Source organism: Carassius gibelio, chromosome B3 (assembly GCF_023724105.1).
Source record: "Carassius gibelio isolate Cgi1373 ecotype wild population from Czech Republic chromosome B3, carGib1.2-hapl.c, whole genome shotgun sequence".
Lineage (NCBI taxonomy): Eukaryota > Metazoa > Chordata > Actinopteri > Cypriniformes > Cyprinidae > Carassius > Carassius gibelio.
The window spans coordinates 38,858,405-38,883,124 of record NC_068398.1 but is presented as its reverse complement, the minus strand read 5'-3'; the positions used below and the strand labels follow the sequence as shown (position 1 = coordinate 38,883,124).

At 36.7% G+C, this 24,720-nt stretch overlaps 2 pseudogenes; both read right to left on the bottom strand.

The window, feature by feature from the left end:
* LOC127953451 (zinc finger protein 271-like) overlaps window positions 1-24,720 on the bottom strand; it is a 320,721-nt pseudogene that overhangs the window by 210,224 nt on the left and 85,777 nt on the right.
* Window positions 20,077-23,494, bottom strand: LOC127953373 (uncharacterized; annotated as a pseudogene).

Sequence of the window (24,720 nt, the reverse complement as noted above, 5' to 3'; positions counted from 1 at the left end):
TTTAGGGAGGCTGTTAAAGAAGTAAAAAAATTATTTGATCATTGAGGACAATGAGGTTTAGCAGGGGAGAATGTAGCCAAGTGAAGAAATTTAACAAAACGTAACGTTGAGCATAAATTGGTTGCGGGTCCTTTAAGAAACTGTGTTTGCAACACTTGCTTTGCGGCACTCCCGCATGTATCGCATGTGAACGTTTTTCAGAGTGAGCAGAGCATCATAAGCAAATGGGTGCTCAAGTTTGGTGCCATTATCTTGATTTTGGCAAGGTAAATGTACATTCTTGCAGGAGTTGTGAACAAATTGCATAAAGTGTGTATATGAACATAGTATGCTACTCATTAATGTTTCATGGATCTCATTTTAGGACGTTTATGGATTTGCATGTGAGGTGGATCGGGTTTGATCACATTTTGGGACACGTGCAAAGACTGGGTATGTACAGTGAATGTTACTGAAGTTTTATTTTCCTTATTTAAAGCCAGTGTATTTTCCTGTCGTTGAATCTGTTTACATGGAATGTTGGAATTCATGTTAGCAACAATTATGAGTGTACTTAAAACATATCATACATTGATAAAATTATTAGAATGTATTAAAAGATTGTGTTTTTTGGTACTCATGTATTTCATGAAAACGGTGGAATTTACTGGTGGGCTAATGTGCTGTTATTGTTATTCAATATTAGGCTCTACCGTATTTCATTTTATTTTATTTTACTCCATTTCATTTCACTCAAGGGTGATTCAGAAATACAAAAATTACCCATATTTGTACTCTGAACTTTTAAAGTTTGAGACTATTTCTGGATTGTATTTCTCACATTTTGAAATCAGTGCTTGATCTTTTGTTTTTTTGTCAAATGAGCACAACAGAGTCCTAAGATTTACTTTATTTTATGATTGTTTTTCATCAGTACTTACTCCCATCGATGGCTGTCCTTCTGAGAGACAGCTGTCAGAATAAAACCCATAAAATATACTTTTTTTGTATTGTGTGGCGTTTCCTTCTAATCCATAGGCCACATTTATTTGGCCGAAATTCCTGTCCACCATCTTAATTTTCATTTAAATCCTACTTTTTCAAACTCCTATACAGTTTGTCCGATTTTCACCAAAGTCGAATCGTATCATCTCCAGACTATGCCGACTTAAAGTTATGAATTTTGTGTCGATAGACAAAACCGTTTTCGTATAGTGCAGCAGCAAATGTCATACTGTGTAACATATTGTCTATTATGCAAAAAGTGAGCATGCATGACAGTAAATAGACAATAATGAGCAAATAAAAACTATAGTGCTTACTGTAGTGCCTACCTTGCAGACTTGCTTTTCAAGTGGAGCCCATTGATGAATTTTTTATTGTAAATATCTGTTTTTTCAGTATGCATCAATGCCAAATAAAGATGTAAAAAATATACATTATACTATACTCTCCTTTCATAAAAACTGCCAGTAAGTAGTGTAGTAGAATTTTTTAATGAGCAAGTCATGAAATCATTCAATCAAATAGCTTATATTCAATAAAACCACCATTCTTGTTCAAGTGATAATGCTTAAAGGGCGGGTGAAATGCTCGTTTTCACTCAATATCCTGTTAATCTTGAGTACCTATAGAGTAGTACTGCATCCTACATAACTCCAAAAAGTCTTTAGTTTTATTATATTCATAAGAGAAAGATAGTCTGTACCGATTTTTCCCAGAAAAACACGACCGGCTGGAGGCGTGATGTGTGGGCGGAGCTAAAGAATCACGAGCGCCAGTAGGCTTTTGCGTTGAGTGCGTTTGGAAGCTGTGACATTACCGTGAGGAAAAAAACATCATCCAAAACAAACCATGGCTAACAGTCAAATTCAGCCATTTATTTTTGATCCAGAATCAGATCTGATACTGAGGCTGAAACTGAGTCTCCGGCATGGGAGGCAGACGCACTAACAAGGAGGCAGAGATATTTGAAGCAGTTTTACTGACCGCCTGTGGTTCCAACACACCATCATGATCCTTTTTCGTTGGGATTGCATCATCCTTAAGAAATAAAAGATACACAAATCCATCGTCAAACTGGGCTTTGTTTGTAAAACAAGCATCTTCGAAATGCAGGGAACAAACACAAACACTTGCACAACTCCGTTGATGCTCTGTAAAAATAAACTCCATCCACTGGTCCCTTAATGCTGTTTTTTCTTTGGTAATCTGTCCAGGGTTGTCTTGCCCTGGCAACCAAAAACACACTCCTTTTGTGACATTTCGCGACGCTCTCGCTCTGATCAGTGAACGTCTGTTGTGCTCTCACTCAGTGCTCTGCTCTACGAAAAAATACATTTATTTCCATTTAAATGGATGTTAAGTGATTTAAAATAACACTCAAACATTGGGCTTAAGTTTCCTTAAACTAGGGCTAACTCTAGTGGCCAACATTGATATCACAGCCTTTGTATTTCAGTTGTAATGGCTGATATAGGCTACATTAGGGATATAATTGACCTTTAGTGATTTGAACCCTCATTATATTACTTATGGCACCAAGACATGTTCTATCAATAGAAAAACACTACTTTTGTATTTTATACAGGATAAATATTTTTAAGGAAGTTGCCGTATGACCCAGTATGCATCCCTGCGGTTTACTAGCCTATTGATTGTTCATATAAAGATTGTTACCAATTAGAATATTATCAAAAAGAAGGTTAAAGTTATGATGGTGAAGGACATGAGTGTAAGAGGAGTTGATTGTTACAGTTCTTATGGATTTTTCATAGTCCAGTGATTCCAAATGTTTTTAAAGTGTTGTACCCCCAACACAATCTACACACACACATACATATATTTGTTTATTTATTTTACCAGGGTTAGGCAAATATATATATATAGAAAATTAAATAGAGAAATATGCAATGTATTATTTTAAGTATTAAACTAAAAACAGTAGGTGGCGGTAAATCACTGTCTATATTATTGAGTCATTCATTAATTTAGTAATGAAGCAAATTCCTGTATTTATGAATGGTTTATTAAAATGATTAAATCCAGGATTCGATCAAAGCCTTGAATATGTTCATGAGGTCCGTGTACTTTTTCATCATTTAATTTCCCGTTTGGAATGGAATAACGAGAAATTAAAACCAGCTCGTGTATTCGTTTTTTAGTTTAGTTTAAAAAAACAGAAAATTAGATTTTGGCTTGATTTTTTTCTTTTTCGTTTGTGGTTTATAAATCGGTTTATGGGTTAGATATTTCATTTGCACACGTGGCGGTGCTGAAACGCCGCTTTCATCTGATTGGTCAAATCGCTCCACCTTCAGTAAGCTACGAGCTTTTCTTTCTGTCAGGCAGAATAAGAGTCAGTACGAGTGCGGCACTGACAAATGCACTTTAATAAAATTATGTCCGAAACCACCACTCACTGTTAACTATGCACTGTATTTGAAGTATAACTGTGTTGCTGCTCATGTAATTCGTGCTGCTTTGACTTGCAAGTGACCACAACAGTATATGACAGATTATTTTATTTCCCATTGATAAATACAGTGCAAATAGTGTCGTCTCTTTGGATAAAAGTGAATTGTAAATAAAAATCAATAATAGGCTGAATTGTATCATTATAATATGTCCATAACATTTACCACTCTCTCCTTTTATTTACATCAAAACGTAGGCGTGTGACACATAAGTAGTTTATAAATAATTTAGAAAATTGAATAGAAATAAAGTTTATATTTATGAATATAAGCATGTGTAGCCTACTCAGATCACTTATGAATGTAAGCATATGTAGTCTGCTCAGTTCACACAAAAAGAGACGGAAAAGAGAGAAGCTAGAATCACTGAATGTACATTAATACTGACAAAATTATCAGGTTTGGGATTAATTAAAATTGTTGGTTGAATAGCACGGCATACCTTTAAAATGTATTAGTTTTATTATAAAACTAATACAATTTTATTACATACTGAATAAAATTTTATTACTTACTGAATTGGTCAATGTTTGTCTGAGTTTTATTACACATTTTTTTAAACTATCATTTAAAACAGTGGAATGCTATATTTCAGCAAGGAAGCCCATTTGACCTTGTTGATTCAGTCACTTTTGACTGTAAACGAAATTTGATTGATCATATCATGGCATTTTGCCCGTTAGAAATACATATTTGGCTTTAATGTTATAATGCTTTAAACAGTTTAATGTATACCCTCACTTTAATTGACGTTCTAAATTAATGTGAGCTTTCATTGAAGCACAGGCACACACAAACACACATTATATAGATAGTCACTGGTTTTATGGATGCAAACAAAACATTCAAGATCACAAAACAGTTCACAGGCAAAACCAACCTTTTCATAAATTATAATCAAAATGATGACAGAATTCTTAGTATGTATTGACAATAAGTAGCATTGCTATATTTGATTAAAGCAATTTAAGACTGAAAATCCATTCATTTGTATTATCAATCCAAATGGGTATAAATGCATAGAAATAACAACAAATTCACCAAACACAGGTGTGCATAATGGGCAACCCATGAAATAAATGAGAACACACTAGAAACATAGGCACCTCAGAAAAACATAACATAAGTTTAAACATAAGTATGAACTCAGAAACTATTGATATTTATTTTTTTAAATCAAAATACGAGTCCTAGAAACAGAACATGACAATACATGCACTTCCAAAAGGCAGCTCTTCATGCCTTAATATAGCATCAAAACAAGGTGGAGAAGACTAAGGAAGACACCACACAACAAGTGGAAGAGCCCATGGGTGTGCAGTGGAGGAAAGACTAATGTAAAATCAATTAAGCTTTCCATGGCAGAAATGGTATAGTGGGATGCCTTGATGGAGGCGCAGGGATAGAGGCTCATGGTGGACGTGGTGCAGACCTGTGTAGATCAGATGGAAGACCAAGGCGAAGTCAGGAAGGCTGGAGAACCAAGGTTATACCACTTTACTGGAGGGCCAAGGTGGAGGTAGAAGATCTGCAGATTGAGGTAGAGCTGGTGGGAGTGACAAAGATGGTGAAGCTGGAGGGATGGACTACAGGAGCCAGCAAACTAAAATAATCACTAGCAATGAACTGAAAAAACAGAGGAGTTTGAATAGAGATGATAATGAAAGAAAAAAAAAGACACAATTAAGCATGATGTTTAACCAAGGAAACAAATAAGAACACAACAAACAAAAGTAATTCAGAAAAACAGTATGTAAACACAGGAAAATTTGAACATAATCAACATTAAAATAAAAGTCCTAAAACAGAAACAGAATAAGACATATATAATGTTGAAGTCTAATGCCTTTCTTGACCTTACTTAAGCTTGAACCAGCAACTTTTCAGTCCTACTTTTGAGCCTTGGCTATTATGCAAAACCACACGTAGTTGTCATTACATGGTAGGTACATTTGTAATTTAGTTAGAAGAACACTTGTAAATGCAATATAATTTTGTTTACGTTGCAGTTACAAGTATACTTCCAAATACATTTTCTTTAAATAAGACATTAAATACACGTTGTATTCACATTGTAATACAAAGTGTAATGAAAATGTTATTTGTGGTACTACTGTCCTGTTGTGTACAGCTTCTGCTGTAAATTGAAGTATGCATGTTGTCATAGCTATGCCACATTTGTGCTTCATCCTGTATAATCTTGAAATGTCCTCATAGTATTCCTACAAACATAACAACAACAAAAAGTTTCAATTATGTTGTAATTAAAAAAAATTCTGAATATGCAATGACTATAAATACTCACATAAAGTCTGTATTTAGGAGCATGGTTTTTGGTCTTTTTGTTGTCTGCTGTGCATCAAATTAAGTAGTTTTTTTTTTCTCAAATAGATGAACAGATAGTCAGTTGTTTTAAACCAGAAGATGATGGTAGTGTCATCATAGTCCTTAAAAAAGTAAAACAAAATTTTGTTGTTTCATGAAGTTTTATGCAATATTAAAAAAATTAATTAATAATATGTTTATGAAAAGCACATTCAAAACAGCATTTAATACATATACTCACATCAGGTCACATGTGTAGATGATTCTTTGTTCTGATTACTAGATGGTGAGACATGAAATGTTCCTTTTTTTAACAGGAGTAGGTCACTTGTTGAATTTAGACTGAATGGATGAAATGGTAAAATTTTTGATTGGAAATTGAGAAGTTAAATTGTCCTTAAGCTCCACATTGTGGCTTGAGAAAGGTTCCTGCTAGAAAATGTGAAAGTAACACTACAGTTTTTGGCATCTTACATTTTTATAACCATAATTTACTTAAATTATTAAATAAAATTTGCTGTACACAAAATGTTTTATGGTATTACATAATAGAGTAGAACAACACAGCTTCAAAGTTCTCAGCATAAAATTTGCTGTGTAATGGCAATATTGAACAAAAACACTTTAGCTAGTTCAGGAAAAATATTTGAATTTGATATCAATTTATCTGACATGTGCATTTATCTTACAACATTTTAGAAAATTAAAAATGACTACTGCAAGAAGTGGTTCTACTTACAAACTGGAAAAAAAAATCACAAAGTGCAACTTTACAGCATGAATATAGCTTGTGAGAAAGCCATTCTGAATCTCTGTTCACAATTAATGCAAAAAAGGCTGTTATTTAAAAATTTACTACTACTAAAAGTAAATATGTAATTTGAATTCTACAAACCTGAATACCTAATATGATGGTCTGGTCCCATAGTCAAAATCTCAAGCTACAACTATAAATTCATAACACTAATGGGTGTGGTTTTGCATAATACCCAAAACTTGCTGATTCAAGCTTAATACATTTAATAAACATTTAGTGAGAAGTAAAAAAACAAAAAAAAAAAAGAAACAAAAGAGGAGACCAGGGTTGGCTGACACAATTTTAAATAAAATTTTTAAATAACCTTAAAAAAACAAACAAACAAAAAACAATATACAATATAAATATTATATAAAAATATACAATATATACATATTAAATATACAAATTACCGATTGTACTGATTTCACAACAAAATATTTGGCATTTTTAGACAGCTGCTGAGCAATTTCAGAAGTCCATATCTATGTGTATAAATAAACATTATTTGCTATTACTACCATGATGTTATATCCGAATTCCTGCAACATGCCCTAATCAAAATCCACTAGCTATGTATTATGGGGTTGATTGGCACAGTTTTAAACCATAAAACAAAAAAATAAAACAAGTTAAAAAATTTTGGAGTGGCCTGGTGGCTTGACTTCTTGCCCCAAATGTGTTGGTGAATCTAGATAAACTTGGGCTGTTCATCTTGTCAACAGTGGCAATGGCTTATTCAAATATCTGCTCTAGAAACATTTAGTGGTAATTTACACACCATGCTGACCATGGTAAGGCTGAATCAGAGTTTCTATTTAGGAGAGGGAGCCTGAGAAATGAAAAATGTATATTGGAGGAACATAGTAAAAAGGTTAAAGTGATAAAAAAGGGAAAAAGTTTAATTTAACCATAATTAAAAAGACATTCAGTATTTAAATGAAAACTTAAAAAGATTTAAAAATGAACCTTGTGCCAATCAGCCCCTGTGCCAGCCAACCCGGTCTCCAGTATCTTCCCACCCCTAGGGAGCCGCCTTGTCTTGTGTCTTTCCTCCCTACCCACCCCCTTCCCCAAAGGCAGGCGGAATCTTTAGCATAAATGAGTATTGCCTGGGGAAAACTATAGTACGTTTGCACAGCGTCAGCACTTATACCTTCCATATCTTTAGTATAAACGTGATCTATTAATGTACCTTTTTCTGTTGTTGGATTGTGTACCTGTTGACTGTATCCATGAGTTTCCATTAATTTCACAACTGTAGATGAAGTAAATATGTCTTCATTAAAGTCTCCCATGATTATTTTCTGTCCTGGATGCTTTTCCACCTCTTCAATAACCTGTAATAGCTGTTGTTGAAACATGTCAGTTTTATATGAGTTGGGCCGATACAAGAGCATAAAGTATAACCATTCTAAGTTCCAGTTCTCAGGAGTAAAGATGTTACACTCAATTTTGTCAGAACAATATATTCCAACTCCACCGCCTCTCTGATGTTTTAGAAGAGTAAAAACATCAGTACTGTTGTCATAACACTTAGCTCTTGGGTTGTGCTTGAACACAAATTCTGGTATTTGTGGTTCTTGTGCTTAGTCCTCAGCATTTAGCCACGTTTCTGTCAAACAAATACAATCAGCATTCATTAGAGCTTTATGTGCAAGAACATCCTGAAAGTGAGCTTTCAAACTTTGTACATTAACCAGCGCTATTCTGAATGTACCAAGTGATTTAGTGTAACTGTACTCTTCCAAAGGGAATTTTGGCATCTCTTTCAAGGCCAGCTCAATTTTGTCATTACAAAATATAGTTGACTCTTTAAAGTCCTCAATTATTAAGCCACTGAGAGATCTTACACGGCTCAATGCAACATATACCTGTCCTGCTGTAAAGATTTTCTTCAGTGATACAACAGCTTTATCTACTGTGAGTCCTTGGACTTTGTGAACTGTACATGCCCATGCCAATCTAAGAGGAAATTGAGGCCTTATACCACCATCATTTGTGACTTGGTCTTCTTGTACTTCAATTACTGTTGAATCTGGGGAAAATCTCTGGTGTGTTTTAGATCTCTGAATTTTACCAACATTTGGATCATCAAACTCCACGTGTATAGCTGATGGGAAATCATCATTACTTCGACTTTCACTCATGTAGACAACTGTACCAAAAGCTCCATTGACGAGACCATCTGCAACATCAATATTTTATTTTTTTACATTACATTTGCTCCAATACCCAGGGAAACGCATGCAGACAAACATGAGTTGAAAATGTTGCTATGAAATCCAACTTTACGTTCCATAGTCCAGTTTTTGAATTTTTCACATAATCTTGAGCATGTATACTGATTGCCTCTGGACAACATTCATGAATTCTTTCAATGTTGTATTTATCAACTTCGGCATTTGTAGCGAATATGTGAAGATCATTACAATTCTCCCATGTTTCACAGTTTTTCAAAATAGCAATATCAGTAGTGGCGAGAGGTTCATTTTTCTTAGGTACTCTGAGCCGATTTAAAATTTCAGCAAAACTTGAATCTTGTTGTCGAACAACTTTAGTTAATTCAGCAAGTTCAAAGTTATTCTCCCATAGGTTTACTCCTTTTGCATCAGCATAGAGAGCAGTTCCTTTAACAGGCGGAAGCTGAAAATAATCTCCAACTGCAAGAATGCTCACTTTTCCAAAGAGAGAGTAGTCACCAGTTTGTTTTATTTGTCGCAGCCTTCCCTGAATGTATGACAAAAGACGATGGTCAACCATAGACACTTAATCAATAATCAAAATTTGTAAAGTACCCATTTTTGTACGCAACAAGTTTATTTTGTCATCGCTAAGAGGCTGATATGGCAGTCTAGTATTTGCACCAATTGAAAGTTTACTATGTATAGTTCCCCCTCCAATGCCAAAGCTAGCAACTCCGGTTGAAGCTGTCAAAAGTACAGTAATGTCATCAGGATTCTCAGACAGCTGAGATAATAGTCTGCAAGATTCATTTTGTATTGCTTTAATTAGATGACTTTTTCCAGTGCCTGCTCCACCAGTAAGAAATAATCGAAATGGTTCAGGGTTTTGTCCAAGTATTTTCTGTAGACACCACTTACGCACTTTGTAGAACACAGCAGATTGTTCCTCATTTAGTGACCTCAGTAAATGCAGTGCATCATCTCTTGGCATTATACTGTGGTTTGTCTCAATAGTACACACAGTTTGAGGATTTCCTGTAAGATCTGGAATAAGTTCCTGACCGTCATCTTCATCAGGCAATACTTTTTCCTTCATCAGTTCCATGCATTCATCAGGCTGTTTTTCTGTTTCAGGACATATGTGGGCCCAAGCATCTTCTAAATCCACATCTTGTTCTAAAAGCTGTTTAGCTCTGTCTATTTTGTCACTTTCCTTTTCAAACAATTCTCTGTTGCCATCAACAATGGATTTCACTTGTTTCACATCACAGCCAGTTTTAATGACACCAGTGTTGTAGAACTCCTCATTTATGGTATAGGTGCTCGGCTTCAGATCACAGTCATCGTAATATGGTAAGAACAGCTGCAGCAATGAATGATAATATTTTTCTGGATCTTTAGTGGGTGAAAACCTTGGATACCTCACTACTGCAGGTTCAGTTCATGTCCTTCGTTTGACATGGCCATTGTTATTATTGAGTTGAATTATTTCATTTTCTGCTGTTTGGTTATGTGAGGAAACCTCTGATTTTGCCAGAATTCTGAACTCAGAACAAAAACTGGCAAGACATATAATTTTTAATGGCTCTTTTTCTGGTCTGTTTTTGTACCTGTCAATGAGACTTGTCATCCAAAAACTGCTTTCATCATCAGACTGGTCATTTTCCACTTTGTTTCGCAGCATATTCAAAGGCAAACTCATCTTAATAGGATTTTGTCCTACCGGAATAAATTGTACTTTACGAGAACATTCCTTCAAATGCATGCCTGTCAGTCTGTACACTGCCTCTTGAGCTGAAATTTCTCTGTTGTGCAGATAGACACTTCCCAACTGTTTTAGTGAAGCTTTAGCATCAAGATTTCCATACATAGCTTCGTTCTGAGTACGCTGAAGCAACAGACCCATTTCTTGTTCTGCTTTTGTGATGTAACTGATTATATAGACCACTACAGAAAAAGCATCTGTGACATACTGAATATCCATATTCCCTTGCCACGCACGCAGTAAATCTCTGTTATACTGGTTTACCCAAACGTCTTTTGGATTTCTTTTCAAGACAAAACTTTTCTTTTTGGTACATCTGTTGTATGCTTTTTCAAACATAGTTTGATTAATCCCAATAGATGAAAAAAAGGCATCACTTTCTTTATAATTGCACTTGCCGTGTCATCTTCATCTTTCCCTTTCAACTCATCTGCATGACTTGGTCTTGTAATAAACGTACGACTGGATGGTGGTCGTGGGAAATTAAATCTACAAACTCTATTTTTCTTCCGACATGTTTTTGAATGTCTTGTACTGTGCTTCTGAACACTGTTCACTGTCTCGTAAAGTACAGTGTCATTTTCCGGTGGTGTCTCACATGTAATGTAATTGTCAATGAACTCAGCAACCAAAGGATCATTGTCTGCGTCATTTTCATTGAGTTTCGGAGCATCTTCCACCCAAAACAGACCGTGAACATGAGGAGAACCAAGTTGTTGAAATTCAACACGATAAAAGTAGTCTTTTATCTTGCCAATAGGCTTTGCTGGTGACATTATGACATTTTTCAGAAAACAATGCCATCTGTGATCAAACATCCTTGCTGCAGTGACAGGATTTCGTCTTATGAGTCCACATTTTTCAGACCAGTCAAGCTCATCAATATTTATTTGTTTCCCCTTTTGGGGAACAATTTGATCAAGTTTTGATATATATTGTGCATAAAAAATGAAGTCTGTGCTCTGTGCAAAACGTCCATCTGCATTTAGTATTCTTGCGGTCAGGTATCTTGACAATGTGATTTTTTCCGGTCTTTCATCATGAAATGTTGGGCCACCAGTTGGATAGAGAACAGGGAAACACTTTGCCTCATTGGATTTATCTGATAGCAGTCTAATAGGACTGTTTCCTTCAGCTGGTGCTACATTTAGCACATCTTGGAAATGTTGATCGATTATCTCTGAACCCAGATCAACAGGTTGCAGCGATGTATCTGACAAAAGACCACTTTGTTCTTTAATATATGTTATGTCTTCCTCTGGATCATCTTTAACTCCTTTCTCATCTTCATTTTTTCTTTTACATCTTGTTCCTCTATTTCGAAATCATCATCACAATTCTCAACTTCATCAGCTGCACTCAAAGAGTTTATCCACTGCTCATTAAACTCCACATCATTATATCAGTTATTGTGTCTCACCAAATAAGACCAGTGCTGACATATTTATATTCATAATGGCCTTTATATGTTAATTTCCGTTTCCGTTTTATTTTTATCATGTGATCATCACATTCATTACGTGGAAGAATATTTGAGACAACTGCAGTATTAACAGGAACAGAAACTACAGGTCCGTGACAGCCTTTCTGTTTTCCACGAGGAAGACAAAGCAACTTCATAAAAGGAATATTGCGTGCAATAAGATGTATCTCCAATGAGTTTAGACCTTTTAGTTCTTTTGGAACGTCCACCAGATGCGTGTTGTTGGCAACACTATCTTCAGGCAATTTTCCACCCAGAATTTTACGATGGCATGTATGGCAAATCCACAATTTACAAGCTGGATTACCTGATAACTGGCATCTATTTTCACATTCAGTATTGCATATGTGTAAATACTTTTCTGTAATACATCTTTCAGCCAAATCTGTAATTTGTTGACCTCTGATTTTATAGCAATCTCTTTTACATTCAATAACCTGTTTTCTGAACAATAAACGATGACGAACACTGCAAACAAATTTGGGGCCGGTACTGACTTCTTGATGAAACTGATTAATAGTGAAATCAATATCCTTCTGTCTGTCCTTCTGTTTTGCAGTAATTTCAGCTCTTTTTTGTATTATACTCATTCTGAAATTTTCATTGTAATGATATTTCTTTTTAGAGTATTCACGTACGCTTGCTTTAAAGGTGGGGTTTTTGCTGTATTTATTCTTTGAATATTCACATACATATAATCACTGTCTTCACAGTATTTCGTTCTGATGTCCTCAATCAAATTGCAAACTTGTGCTCTGATTGCCTATTTCAATGTTACATGCTTCTACACAGACATTTGCTTGATGTTTATGTTTAACACAAGTTACAACTTCATAGTGATTTCCATCGCAGTGCTTCAAATAAATAGCATTATCTGTAAATAACAGTTCGGTAGGTACGTGTGCATTCCATCTGTCATCATTAAAGGTCATTACATTTATTTTTAAAAGGTCAGCTGCAGAAAATAATTCCACATGACTGCCCCATGTTCCAGAAAAGTACATTTTAGACTGTGTCAAATAATCTTTCACTGATCTGTACTCTTCAATTACGTATCTCACAAACTTAGAACTGTTAGCTTCAAGGTGTTTCACAACTGCACGTCTAATTGTAAGGTGTTTCTCCTGATTGCCACATACTGCGTGAGCTATTGATCTAAACAAACAATTACCATCTCCTTTTATGCATTTCGTTTTGCATGGTACTCCTAAAGAACAAAAATGTGTGCTTTGAACACCAACGCTTTCATTAGTCAGTTGTAAACGTGCACACAAAGAGCCCTGGTCTGCAGACGTTAAAGGCTGGAAACTTAACTCAGCATCTTCTGTATCAACAAGGATGACACCATCATCCACTGATAAATTAGCATCCTGCTCAGCAGTCGTTAATGGTTGGAAACTGAACTCAATATCTGCCTTTTGTCCAGTAATGACACCATCACCAACTAATAAATTATCATAAACTTTGCTAGTCTGTGTAAGATTTGACTCAAGTTGCACTCGTCTCTTTTTCTTACTTGAATCCATGTGAACACTTGTTTGTTGTCCATCGTTGTCAATACAGTTGCTGTGCTCTGTGCTTGTACATGATACATCTGTAAGACGTTCTACTTTATCTTGACATGTGTTTTTACCACTGTCTCCAATACACTTACTTTCCTTCGCTGCATTTACAGGAAAAACATATTTACTACTGCCTTCTTGACCTGACTTAGAACTTGTCTGCATGGTCGTGGTCTTACCAATGACGTTTGCTTTCACAGAGGTCACTTCAAAAGGTGTTCCCTGGGCATGCAGTGATATGGCAAGCTTCAGAACATGATTAAATAACATGTATATGTCATCACAGTCAACTACTATGCTTCTTCCATTACCTTCTGGTATACCATTACCATTACGTGAATGGGGATCGACTACAGCAAATGTTGACCCTGCCTTTATGACTGCACAAATGTATTTTGTTATGTTTACCAAACATGCATCACACTGAAGCAGAGCCCTATGAAGTGCTTCTTCAGGAGTCATCATAGAAATCAACACCAATAACACCACAGAAAGATTCTCCATGTTTTATTGAGAATGTTGTATTATGAAGTGTGCACAGTTTTGGCAGTTCTGCAACAGAAACATGACCCAGCCCTGTTCGATCCTTGATCTTCCTCTGAAATGGCATTGATGTGTACAGCTCATCTCTATGCAACAGAACAGCATTCAGCACATCCTTCAGCACACTAGTCATGACTGCTGTGATACTGTTCACTGCACACTGACGGTTTCTGTTCGACCCAAATCGTGCATCCCCCTGATGAAAGGAACCCTGTATGACTCGCTGGGGAAAATGATCAGAATTATTAACACGGAAACATGCAGCAGTATCATTCCACTTTTTCTCAGACTTTGGAACAGTTTTCACACAGTTACAACAGTTTTGACAAGGAAATGGAGCCCGACGGCAGTTTTGAGCCTCGTGGCAAACTGGACTATTGTTGGTGTCCAGGCTCTGTGTGCCAGAGCTAAGTGGAACATCCTTTGTTTGGACAGCAGGCATATCATCAACCAAGTCAATGAAGGAACCAAGTGTGTACCGCTCAGCATTTCTTTGCTTGGCTGCCTGGGACCGCCGGGCTCCTTCTCCACGTGGCATCTGCAATTACATAAAAACATACACAAAGAAACTAGTTTAATACAGTTTTCACTACATTAATTTTACTCGCTAGTTATGTTTTATACATTACATTCATCAATACTTCATAATACAAGACACTAAGACAAGACAATACAAGACAATACAAGACAAGACAAGACACAAAATTATTTGTTTATCCTTTTTATCACAAAGTACGTGAACATACTACAGATCTGTTTAAATATTACAAAACAAATATTCAAAATGTTTGTATTGAAATTGGTCAAGTAATAACTACTAGTTAATATGCTCAAAAATCATTTGTACCATGTAAAAGAACAGGTATACAGGAGGGTATCCCGAAGACCAACTTTAAACAGGTCTAAAGAGTTTGTTGTTTTCATGTAGCCTTGGCAACTAGCCTGAATAATATGCAGATAAAAATGAAACTTGTCAACTCACTTCAACATGCCTTTTGCAATCATTTAACCTCCTATGGGAAATGCTAGAGCAAGACTGTCATTATGTTTTACATCTATAAGACAGGGGTACACTTTCGTGTAGTCTGCCGTAAAATGTGCCTTGTACTTTTTTTTTTGGCACTTTCCCTCTGCCATGGTGCTCCTGTTTCTAGAGAGACATAACTGATTAATTTTGTTCGGGAGAAGAGATAAAAGCCCGCCCACACTGACAATTGATTGGTTGATTTGCAGAAACAGGCCAATCAGGATGCTCTCTGTCTGACATGCGCTTCGCACACACGCACATTAGCACACACACGCAAGGTCTCTCGCTCCCTCTCCCTCTCTGCCGCTATATGGGGAGGCTGCAGACCTGGAGCCGGTAGATATAGGCCCCAAGCAGTTTTACGCCCCTGTTGTTCCTCATGCGTCCAATAGGGGGAGAAGGAAATACGGCGAATAACACTATATGGGGAGGCTGCAGAGCAGACCTATGACCTACTGTAAAATGTATTATTTATATTTATTTATAAACTGTTTTTATATACAGGAGACTGACTGATATATGATGTTGTGAATTTATATTAAGCTATATTTAGATAATATAATACTGTATATTAGACATACAGTACTGTGTAATCATTTGCATCCTAAATGAAATATCTGCTGTACAATTCACAATTGCTCGTCATACAGCTACAAAACATGTCCTACATAGCATTTTATGAAGACAAACACAATTTAACCCTTTTCTAAAATTCCAAGGGTCATTTAAAAGAAAGAGACAATATTGTTGTTCACAAAAATATTTATTAACACCATGACTTTTATTTCTTAACAGCATGACTCCTGTAGATGACTCTCCTATGGCTTGCCACTCTTCTTTAATTGTTTCTTTATCCTGCTGTCAAAGTGATCCCACTCACTGATAAAAATAAATAAAGCAAAAGTTGCATAGTGGTAGAAACAATGGTTAATTATAAATATTTCCTTTATAGGATCCTTACAGTACCTTGCGTCAATGACAGGTCCTCGCAGGAATTTCTCCTCAGCCTCCAAGATGGACACATGTTCCACAACAGCAAGAGCACAAGAAAGAATTGAGATTTATCACTGCCCAAATAAGCCAAGCATCATTTTGCATGTTTAGTTATTTTGTAGTTTTTTTTTTTTTACAAGAAAATCAAAAGTGCTTTTTCTATATTAAGCACAAAACTATTATTTTTAGCGCAATGGTCTAACATTATGGATAAACTATTTGACATTAAAAACAATGTGAATATGACACCATGCAGAGCACAACTAACACATTAGTCCTACCTCTGCAAAAAGGACATCCATAATGAATCTGATCTGGTCACTGTGGGTGTGTGTGGGTGTACTGTTCAGAATTGAAGTCAGGTGAGTGGAGATAATATCAATTTGTTCCTGATCTTCAATGAACAATGACACAGGCACTTTCTTTATGGAACACTTGGAAAAAGTGTCAAGCCACACTGTGATTGGTTATCGGTTCCTCTTGCCACAATGAAGTCCACCAGAGCCTGGTTGGATAACTTTCGGTTCCTCCTGGCAACATCATGTTGTGGCAAGTCATGTGTTAGTCCTGGAAAACTCCTGTAAAGTGGTCGTAATGTCCCTTCAGTCAGGCATCTTGCCTCCTCGGTCCAGTGGGCGTACCTTTTCCCATGCCTTTTAAAAAAGAAAAAAAATCTACATTGTTGGCCCCCAATACGACACCTCTTGTTGTGGACAATAAACAGGCTGCATTGATAATTTAATGTATAATTAATAATTACATATAACCAATGTATAATGTATAAATAATTTAGCGACCTGTAATGCCTCAGTTTGGTCAATTATTTCTACTGACAAGAAAGGAACAAAGAATGAAACACCAAACTGAGATGTAAAGAAACTAACACACGTACCCCTCTGTCTCAAACCGCTAAATTAGACGTAGACACCACCACTCCGATTGCAGGCACGTTAAGCTAACAGAAATTGTAATGTCACAGGATTAGTATTTAAGTTGTCATGTTAGAATTTAATGACCAGCAATAAACTTTATAGCAACCTTCTTAGGAAGAAAATAGAAAAGCTCACCGAAGTAAAATTGAATGGAGTGTTCAGCACAGTGTAAAGGGCATACTGAAAAAGAGTAAAGATTAATTTCCAGAAAAAAAGAAAGAAAAACAAAATACTAGCATTAATAGCCTGTTTTAATAACTTACCATGAGAAAAAAAAAATCCACAATCAATGCTGTTGGTCTGTTGAGGAAAGACCTTTAGGAAACAAATGTATTGGAGTTTGAAATAAAAACATACACAGAGCTGAAAATATGTACAGTAGTATTGTAGTTGTGTGTCACCCCAATATCCAATCCTGTGACTTCTGTCCCACTGTCCAGGGTCAAGACGATGTGCAATACTCCTAAGATTTGGGTAAAAGACAAATTAACCAGACAATTAAACCAGCAATTTTACTCCTCTGCTCACACCCATTTGAGTCTATTTTCTCCCACAGAACATGGACGTCCTCATCCACAAAGAGGCCTGATTTTGCTTTGCTGGTTTAATCTATTAAGATGTTTCTATTTACAACAATGTAACCACATGTCTACATTACGTGCCACCTGTAAGAACGGGGCACCTGTAAATTAATGATAATGCATACTTTCATAGCTAAAAAAAGAAAAGAAAAAAAAAAAGGCTGCTGGAACAATGCAACCGCATGTCTACATTACATGCCATAGGAACATGGCAATTATATCTTAGCTGTGGACCTAAAGATGTCTCTGTAAAGGTCATCTCCAAAACCAGACTCATGATTACTACACGAGGATCTCTCTTAAGAGTGGCTTCAGTACCTATAGGGATACATAATCATGGTTGTAGCTAGGGAGTAGATAGTGTTTTGACAATCCATTTCACATTTAAATTAACTTTGCTTTATGATATAGAGGGTAAAAACACCCCATCCGTAAAACCAACATAAAATAATAATCATAGTCAATAATAAGTAGTCAAAGCTGTATAAAACATGATATGCAAATGTTTTTTGTAAAATCTTACACATAACAGATAATGTTCTGGGCCGGCAGCTTTTGTCCATAGAGGGAACAAAAGTGCATCCTTCATGTGAGCATCATCCTAAAAATCACAATTAACAAATATGAAAAATTATTTTACTTCTTACGTTGGATGTCAAATAGTATGATTTATGCATTCAATACTCACTGGAAAGTAAGCTAAGGGATCTACACTGTCTTTCCATGTAGTAACAACATACATATCAGCAGTATATATGTCTTTGCCCTGTGAGAGCAAATGGAAATATTAAGAAGACTACCACTTGCCATTCATATTTGAAATTTAAAAATTCTAAAAAATAAAAAAAAAAGTATAAACTACAAATAGCTGATTTAAAATCATGTGAAAAAGATATATACATGCGCTCGAGCATCTTCATAAATGAGTTTCATGCAGGCATTTCCAATCTGCAAGAAATAATCAGTTAGCACATACACAAATGTCTAAGTTCTTTCTACAAAGAAAACAAAGAGCATTTTGGTCCATGAAAAATATCTACATGAAAACGTTACTACTTACATCAGACTCCATTTCCCTTCTCAAACCAAGTGTCCAAAAATCAAAAGAAAGACTAAATGTGACCCTGGACCACAAAACCAGTCTTATGTGTAAATGTTTTAAAATTGAGATTTATACATCACCTGAAAGCTGAATAAATAAGCTTTCCATTGATGTATGGTTTGTTAGGATAGGATAACATTTGACCGAAATAAAACTATTTGAAAATCGGGAATCTGAGGGTGCAAAAAAATCTAAATATTGAGAAAATCGCCTTTAAAAGTTTCCATTTCTGTTGGCGATTGTGCTGCAACCACTTACAAAAATAAAATTCATACATTTAAAGGGGGGATGAAATGCTATTTCATGCATGCTGAGTTTTTTACACTGTTAAAGAGTTGGATTCCCATGCTAAACATGGACAAAGTTTAAAAAATTAAGTTGTACGTTTGAAGGAGAATTTTTGTTCCCAAAATACTCCTCCTGGTTTGTCACAAGTTTCGGAAAGTTTTTTTCGAGTATGGCTCTGTGTGACGTTAGATGGAGCGGAATTTCCTTATATGGGTCCTAAGGGCACTTCTCCCGGAAGAGCGCGCGCTCCCGTATAGCAGAGCACTGAGAGCACAACAGACTTCACTGATCAGAGCGAGAGCGTCGCGAAATGTCACAAAAGGAGTGTGTTTTTGGTTGCCAGGGCAAGACAACCCTGCACAGATTACCAAAAGAGAAACAGCATTAAGGGACCAGTGGATGGAGTTTATTTTCACAGAGCATCAACGGAGTTGTGCAAGTGTTTGTGTTTGTTCCCTGCATTTCGAAGATGCTTGTTTTACAAACAAGGCCCAGTTTGATGACAGATTTGCGTATCGTTTATTTCTTAAGGATGATGCAATCCCAAGGAAAAAGGATCACGATCGTGTGTTGCAACCGCAGGCGGTGAGTAAAACTGCTTAAAATATCTCTGCCTCCTTTTTAGTGCGTCCCCTCACATGCCAGAGACCCTGGTTCGAGCCCCGCTCAGAGCAAGTCGTTGCTGCTGCTGCTCTCGTTCAGTTTCAGCTTCGGGATCTGATTCTGGATCATAAATAAACGGCTGAATCTGACTGTAAGCCATGGTTTGTTTTGGATGATGTTTTTTCCCTCACGGTTATGTCACAGCTTTCAAACGCTCTCAACACAAAAGCCTACTGGCGCTCGTGATTCTTTAGCTCCGCCCACATGTCACGCCTCCAGCCGGTTGTGTTTTTCCGGGAAAAATCGGTACAGACTATCTTTCTCTTATGAATATAATAAAACTAAAGACTTTTTGGAGTTATGAAGGATGCAGCACTACTCTATAGGTACTCAAGATTAACAAGATATTGAGTGAAAACGAGCATTTCACCCCCCTTTAAGGTAGGAAACGTACAAAATATTTTCATGGATCATGATCTTTACTTAATTTCTTAATGATTTTTGGCATAAAAGAAAAATCGATAATTTTGATCCATACAGTGTATTGTTGGCTATTGCAACTAATATACCTGTGCAACTTAAGACTGGTTTTGTGGTCCAGGGTCACAGATGCTTCATATTTTTTTTAAATAGGCAACTTGTCTTTTTAAAATGGATGTTTTAGTTAACACAAATTGTGGATGTTACAATACAGGCTACTGTGGACAGTATGTTTTAGCATTGATAGTGAAGACATGAACAACTACCAATTTGTATTGTAGATTTTGAGGCTTCATCCAAGGTTGAGCTGAATACTCATCTGCATCCTCCACAATCATATCCTCATCCACTTCCTCCATGTTCACATCTGCAGAGGTTTCTATGAGAATAAAATTAAACAATCTCGGTCATGAATAATGAACTGCAATGGAAAATTACTGTAAGTTAGTGCAATTACTTTATCCATACCCATGCCTGTAACAGGGGCATCAAAGTCTGGCAAATCCACTGTTGCCTTTGAGCCACTAAGGTCTGTAAGGCATGCAAATTAGATTATTAGTTAATGACACAGAATACAAATGCAATAGAATAATTACAACAATGAAATGACAGATGCAGGCGTCAAAATCAAGTACAGTGTATATCAGATGTTGATATAAAAGGGTTAATTGATGAGTTTGATATTGAAAGATGATATAATAGCGGACCACATGCAAATAAGGAAACATTACACTGGTCACTTGGCAAACGTCTTTTGCACCAGATTGAGTAGAGGACTCTGAAACAGCTTAATTGGATAACACAAAATATTGGTACATGACAACATCTGCACAAGTAATATATAAAACCAATTCAAAAGTGATATTGCAGTAATTCAAACATTACCAAGAACAGCCTGGTGGTTGACGTTCAGCACCACTTCTGTCCCAAATAACTTTTTGAAGGCCTCTAGTCTTCTCAAGTTCTTCTGGCTGTTGTGGTGGTGGATGATACTTCTCATGAGGAAGACGTGGGTTGATGGAAGGGTCATATTTAGAAAGTCATTATTTTTCTTTAATTTGCTAAAGAACTGCTCTGCAGCCTGGCTATTCACTTTACCAGCAAGTTGGGCTACAAGACCAATCTTCCGGAGAGCATCCCGTTCGTCTTTTGAATTGTCTTCATGAAATTTGTCATTAAGGACATAGTGCTGTAATTGGGTGGCCATGGCTGTCTGGGACTTGTTTTTTTATACTAAGCCATGGCATGGAGATCTTCAGCTTTCCTTCCTTTGCCATCTTTATGTTGCCATCTGTTGGGTCAGCTAGACGACCTTCATGTGGCGTGAAGATTAACGTCCCAGGATAGCGAAGATTAGTGTGTGTGGCCAGTCCCCGTGCGAAATCAAAGATGACTACGTTGGGTATGTGTTTCCATGAGAGGAGGACATCTGCAAAGTCCCTCGGACTCTCTGCGCACAAACAGCATTTGATGCTATACACAATTCCACAAGGGCACATGACCACAGCCCTTCCTCCTAGGACAAAAACATCTGTGTCAGGCAGCAGTAATAAAAGTATAAGGCCTACAAAGGTAAAGTGGCAGTCACAAACATACCAGAGGCACCCCAAATCTGTTCGAATACTTTGTCGTAAGTCTGTCTAGATTTCATCTCAGATGAAAGCCTCTCTAAGAGGTCACTTTTTGAGCCAATGGCATCAATACCACATTCCCTGCACAGTTTCCTTATCACTGATACCTAAAACCAATCAAAATACAGTTGCAACAAAAATACTTACATGTTCCTTAGCCAAAGAAACACTTCACACTAGTCGCAGAAATTAGAAATTAAATCATATTGACCTTTTTCTTATAAAGCTCATTTTTAAGTCTATCTTCAGAGACAGTTATTTCGCAAAGCTCAGCTTCTTTGGGATGGTGGATTTTTTGGAACTCTGTGTTAAGGCATTGACTGGACTTGCGTGTATTTCTTCCAATCCATGGTGCCCAACAGTGGTAATTGGGGTGGACAGTGAAGGGATTGTCGCTCTGTTCTTAAATAACAGAAAAAGCTAAATGTTCAAAAACAGATTGTAAATAGCATACCAAATGTCAAGAAGAGGCACATAAAAGCAAGAGAATTACTTTTTACAAAGCCACGACCAATCATTTGCAGGGCCAGTTTATCCCAAAAGTCATCCATATCCATGTGTCCATTGAAATCCTTTGGTGGTGGTTTGATGTCACTCACTAACAACATACAGAAAGGAAAAAATATTAATAAGACGACCTGTATAATAGAGAAAATTAGGTACAAGCCTCCTGTGGCTAAATATGCACAAGCAGTGTCTAATCACTCAGAATGATTTATTTGCTCAAAGCACATAATTTCAAATTTATCAATGCCAACACACTTACATGACATGTTGAATGCTCCTTTTCTGTGGAGATCCATGATGACAATGGGTGGATGATCCCAACATGTCACACAAGAGTATTCAAACTCGTGACCTGTGAGTGCCTCAAAATGGAGATAGGCATGGAGCACTGTTCTGGCTGGAGGAAACTGTTCCCCTACAGTGACCTCCAGACACTGAACCACTCTCCCGACAGCAGTGTGGACCTATGATTTAAGATAACACAAACAATAATTGCTATCCACTTCTTGAAAAACCTTGCAAAGCATTACTTTTACTAGAAATAATGGTCAATTATTTAAGATAGCCTAACCTGTAGCATGTTTCGAAGATGTAGGCATAAAGGGAGGTCAAGAATGACACTGTCATTAAAATTATGCAGGCCATCCTTCCACTCTTGATACCTGGAGTGGATTCCACACTGGTGGCAACATTTTAAGTAGGTGGCAACGTCTGAAAAATACCATGTTAAAAAATTAAGCCATACTACAATACCTTTTAGGACATATTCAGAACTGATGTCATTATGTATTTTATAGATCCTATTGGAACAAAATTACTTACCATGGATAGTTCTTGTATTTGTAAGAATTTTGGCCTTTGATGTGATGAGCAGAGGGTCTGATAAAGGTACATTTCCAGCACATCTCATCGGGAATGAGGCTAGTTGGGTATGTGCTTGAAAATGAAGGCAGACGCAGGTGCTCAGGAAGAGCTGCAGGGATGGTCTTGTTGTTCATGACATACCGAATCATAGATTCCAGCTCTTTTGTCGGGGGGTACAGTAGGCCTGCGTCATCTACACTTTCATGAGCTGGAGTGGTCTGATCTGTGCTTTGAACGGTCCTGAAAAGCTGATGTTCAGTCTGGAACAGGTGCCATTTAGCAATATATTTACGGAGGCAGGATCTTCTTGACCTGGCACAAGGACAATGCCAGGAGTTCAGCTTTACATCATATGTGACCATTATTCTTCCAAGTTGATGCATGTGGCTCATACACTGAAATGCACCTCTTTAAAGATGGCATTGTCACCTTTGTCGCTACAGACAAGGGTTTGTTGTCTTGGGTGGCCAAGCTTTGTCTCTGTAGGCAATCTTTCTTTCTTTCACTGCCAAACCATTTAAGCCTGACCATTTCTGTCAGGGTACTTTCTGAAAGAGAAGGATCATCAGCAAAGGACCCACAATAGGTGATGGCTTTTGTAGTGGCTTAGTCCACTCCTCCTGGCTAAGTCCATCTCCACTTGACAGGATGGAAACTCACATCTTACATTCTCCTCCGCTCCCCAGATTTTGTACACAACATGGAGTGGAACACTCGAAGAAAGACAATGTTTCTGGACTGCATAGACACCATTAGCTCGGTCTATGCAATCAGAATTAAGGTGATGGCTTGCTGTGATGTCGTCCCTAGATTTTGTGTGTTTCCTCTCCAGATGTTTTCTTAAATTTTTTTTTTTGAATAGTAATGTGACAATGAGGGCAATTTGCTTTAACAACTATGCTGTTTCGTAGTTGTGTTTTTATGAAGGACCTACTAGCAGTAAAGGGAGCCACATCAGGAATGGTGGTTAATTTACTAGCAGTCTTACAGCCTTTCAAGTGGGCCACAAAGTTGTCACGTAGGATTTTTATTGAGGAACAATATACACAATGGTAGTGTAATTGTGACACACAACCTAGACCACACCGGTGGATTGTATAATCTGAAAGAAAAAAGAAAAACCAAACAAAAATCACTCCTTTTCTTGCATTTCAGAGAAAGACACAGCACAACTTATTTGTTAAACTTTTATGCAACGTGCCCTGACAATGCTGACATGAGTAAATTTGAGTAAACTAAAACATCAATCATGCATCCATTTAACATTAACATTCATTACATTTTTAGAAAAAAATAAAATAAAAATCAATCATAAATGATGCTTCCTTCATGGACGACTGCCCTAGAAAAGTGAAGCTTAAGATGAGTTTGTACTTTACCTTTCTTTGAGGGCTTGAAAAAATCAGAAATACAGAAAGGACAGTGAAATAGGGAACAGCAGGAGGTGCATCTGTTAAGCGCAGGTAAGTTGCAACCTCTCTGTATAGATATTATTTCTTCCCCTGAAGAGAGAAAGAGATGGGTGTTTTAGTTTATACTTGTTTAGAAAAGAGAGATTTGAATTTTCTTAAGTAGCTAAAGCAAACACACACCTTTA